Genomic DNA, 4,271 nt, shown 5'->3' with positions numbered 1-4,271 from the left:
GCCTTGGGGGGGGGGGGATTGGATCTGGGGCTCTCCCCCTTCTCTTGAGGGGCTGGGGAAATGCCCCCAGCCACTGCTCTTGCTGGTGGGAAGGGCGTTGCAACCTAAGGGTGCCTTTATTTTAACTAAAAGACTTAAAATCCCCTTTACAGCCCCGGCTGAGCGGGGTGGCCCCTGCTGCCCCCGGCAGAACGGAGCGGCTGAGTCTGGGGTGGGGGCCCGCAGTGTCTCTCTCACACACACACCCCCCCCCTGGTGTTAGGGATGGAGGTTACAGCGGGGTGAGAATGCAGCCTCGAGTCACCGCCCTAAGAAGGGAAAAAGCAGCTGGCAGTCCCCACCCCCGCGCGGGTCTGGAGCGGCGCCCGCTAGGCCAAAGGCTGCTTATTGCTAAACCGGGGCGTGGGCCCGGCTGCGATCTCCAGGCAGAGTTTCCTAAAATAAGTGGGGCATTGTGCTCCTGAGCTGGGAGAGCCCGGCACCGGGCTCGGGGGGTTGCAAGGGACCACGGCTGCCCCTGCAGAGGGCCAGCCATGGCGGGAGGCAGTTCAAAGGATCCGGTCCAGCTTGGGGCTTTTGGCGACGGAGATGAGGTACGAACAACAGATCGTGGTGTTTCAGGGGAGCAGAACCGTAGCTCCCCAGTGAGTAACGCTGCCCCGGCTTGTGCACAGGATTTAAGGACCGGGGTGGGTTTAATAAACATGAGCCCCCCGTCTCCCCACCCCCACTGCTGTCAGAGGGTTTTCAGCCCCAGAAGGCCCATTACAGCATCTCCAGCCTGCACTGCTGTGTCTCACAGGCGGGCATGACCGCTCCCCTGCCGGCCTCTGTTTTAAGCCAAAGGCTTCAGGTAGCCCAAAGCTTTTCACTGCTCAGGTGCTGAACACGCCCCTCTGGCAAACATTAGCCCCCTTTGCCAGCAAGGGCACCGCGGGCTCCGAAAAGGGACGGCTGCGCAGCCGGGGTGGGGTCATGAAAAGAACCCAGGAGTCCTGATTTCTAGAACACACCCCCTGCCCCCGTCCCCTTTGCTCTGACCAGTAGACCACACTCCTGCCCAGGGCCAGGAATAGAACCAGGGTGTCCTGCCGCCCCACACCCCTGCCCCTGTTCTTACCCGGGCTCTTGGACCCCAGCACAAGGCTGCAGGGTTGCGGGCGGGGGTCACCACTGCCTGCATTCCCCCCAGCAACCCTTCTTCTATTTAACGGGCACTGACTGCCCCTTCGGGCTGCGTGTGTGTGCAGCGCCCAGCACAATGGGGAGCCGGGCCCTGACTGGCGGAGGGGGGGGGCCCTGCACCCTACGCACCCCCAGGCAGATCCTAATTACATGGCTTTAGAGGGGCCTGTGTTTTCGCTCAGCTTTGCTGAGTGCGCCCCGCCCTCTCGTGGCGGGTGTGGGGTCCTGCAGGCCCCCCCTGCTAGGCCGAGAGACCAGCTTGCTTTAAAGTCACTGGTCCATGAGTATTTTAGCTCGGTGGACTTGGCCCTGGCGATTTGGGGGGGCTGTTATTGAAATGCAGCCAGGCCACTGCAGCGCTGATGCCCCCCCCCCCCCGCCCCCATCCCTGGCCCTGCTTCCTCCTTACCCACCTGCCCCAGGGTACCGGAGGCTGCTGTAAGCCCCGCTTCCCCTCTGGCTCCCCTCGCCCTGGCCGCGCCAGCCCCCAGGGGAGACACGGCGGCCACCCAGAGCAGGAGGCTGCAGGGCCGGGTCAAGGCCCGCGGCTGGTTCCTGCAACCCCCTCAGGGTGCACGGGAGAGGGGCTCCTGCTCTCCCTCCACCCCCGGCCCGTGTGCTGCAGCCGGCAGCCTGGCCCAGCCCTTGGGACCCCCTGGCCCAGCCCTTGGGACCCCCCCCCCCCGCACCTTTGTGCCTGGGGGAAGGGCCACCCCAAAGTAGGGCTGCTGGTGTTGCTCCCAGAGCGGTGGCCTCTGGGTGCTGGGAAATGATGCTACCCATTGACACACACCCCCCCCCCCCACCCATGGGGTGGGCACATCTGCCTTAGCCCCCGTCCTTGCAGGGCTGAATTACCTCCCTCCCCACACACCATTAGTTAAGCACCTTGACAAACGCCCCCCACCCCAGGGCTCAAGGGCACCCCCTCCCCACCCAGCTGGGCAGCTCAGGAGTGCCCCGCTTGCTCCAGCCAGAATGAAACCCCCACCCCACCCTCTTCTGTAATCGCAGCTCATGGCCACAGCACAGTGGGAGGGGTGCGTGGGCCCCCAGGGCCAACCCATCCACACATCCTGGCGGGGGCTGCCCTTCCCAGCCCCCCCCCCCCCCCGCCACCCCCAGGGAGACGGAGGGGCCTGGCCCACTGCATGGGATTAAGCAGGGTTTGTGGGGTGGGATCTGGCCCTTTGCAACCTCCATGCTGGCAGCAGGGCCCTTCGCCCTGGGGTGGGGATGCTGAATGGCCCCAAGCCATGGCAGCGGACTACCTAGCCTGGTGGGGGGAGCTGAATATTAGACTTCTTTGTGCCCCCGTCCCCGAAGGGCCAGGTCACACACAGCTCCATCCCCCTCCAGGGGCTTTGCTGTCTGCGTGGGAGGGGTGGGAGCCGGCTGGCACAGTGCATCTGTCTTAGGCACTCCCCCTCCCTCCGAGCAGCCCCTCTGCCCCTGCAATGGAGCCTCCGGCTACCCCTTCACCATCACAGCCACCAGCTGCTCCTTCTTCTCAGTGTCAAGGGCCTGCCTGCTCCCCCCTCTGGCATCTCTCCTTCTCCACCGCCTCAGATCAGCCCAGCCTCCGGCGCCCACCAGCGGAACTGTCAAACCAGCCCCTTGCTGCCCCCTGGTTCGGGTGGCACGTCCCATCGGCAGCCACAACGCTGCATCATTCCCCGCCTTAAAATTCCCCTGGGCACTCACAAGGGTCAGGCTCCTGGTGCCCTGAGACCAATGCCTGGCCTGCTGCCCACGGCTGACTTACACTGCCCGGTCTCTGTGCGCCTCTTGTCTTCCACTGCGCCAGGCAGCGCCTCAGGGCGGGGACCATGGTTTGGTTCTGGTACCGCAAGCACCAAAGGTTAGGGGCTGACACGCCACGGCTGCCCTATTGCAGGAGTTCTGCTCCCTTAGCTGGAGGGGTTGGGAGGTGCTGCGCATTAACAAAGAAGTCCTTTCTCCCCAAGGTGGGGTAGGCATTGGAGTTACTAGAGGCGAGGGAGAAAATAACAGTGATTCGACGAGCCTGACTAAAAATCCCTTCTCAACCACCCGGGCTTCAGAGGCCTGGCTCCCGCTAGTTCTCCACCCTCCTCGTGCTTCGACTGGACCCCAGTGTTTCCACGAGCAGAGCAGAAGCAGGGAGAAGCAACCCCTAGGGGTGGAGGATGCTCCTGCCCCTGAGAATCCAGCCTCACCCACTTCCTCCCTGCACTCTTCGGCCGCTCTAGAGAAGCAAACAAGGGCCTAATTTGCTTCCCAGGGCAGATCGCCCCTCCAGGCCCCTCCCCGCCCCATTCCCAGCCCCCAGCCTGTGGAACGTGGCGGGGGGGGGGCGGGAGGCGGTGTTGCGTAGCGCAGAGCAGACCCCAGGGGGGCTGGTTGCAATCGGTTTTATTTCCTTCGTGGTTTCTCCCTGGGTCGGTGTCTGTGCTCTCGGAGTACATCGGCCGGGCCCTGCTAGTCCGGGCTGTGTCGATCCTGGCCCCTGGAGGGTGCCCGGGGCCCCTGAGTGCAACCCAGGATTGCTTGTGGGTGGGGGGGAGGGGTAATGCCATGCACTATCTTCATCCTGCGGGCCTGTTGGGGCCGAGCCGTCGTTTTCGGGAGTGAGTGGGGAGCAGCAGTGGTGCTAATGGAAACGGGGCCGGTGAGGTAGGACAGCCGATCAGCATGGAGCAGGAAGGCGCCTTGGTGACTGGAACCGATCGGGAGCAGACGGAGGTCAGCGGGGAAGCTGGGAAGGGGAAGCCGCGCCAGCTGCGGCCCACGGGCGGGTGCCAACCGCTAGCCAGCTGTGGGGCCAGGCCCAGTAGTGCCAGGAGCCCCGTGCGTGGCGGAGAGGAGGGGCAGAGTGGGGGAGGGGTTTGCTTGTCTACTGGGGCCAGCAGGGATCCAGGAGGCCGCTGGAAGGTCCGGGCTCCATGGTGGTGCCGCCCCGAGCCAAAGACTGGCACCTAGGCTAATCCCCTGTTGGGTCCGGTGTCTCTCCCGGTCCATGTGCCTCTGATTCCCCCTCGCCTGGGCGGGGGGCGGTCTCCTTCTGTCCCTCCCCGCGCCGGGAGCCGTGTGCCAACTCGCCCTCC

This window comes from Eretmochelys imbricata, chromosome 27, assembly GCF_965152235.1.
Source record: "Eretmochelys imbricata isolate rEreImb1 chromosome 27, rEreImb1.hap1, whole genome shotgun sequence".
Lineage (NCBI taxonomy): Eukaryota > Metazoa > Chordata > Testudines > Cheloniidae > Eretmochelys > Eretmochelys imbricata.
Note: the sequence above shows the minus strand (reverse complement) of the source record.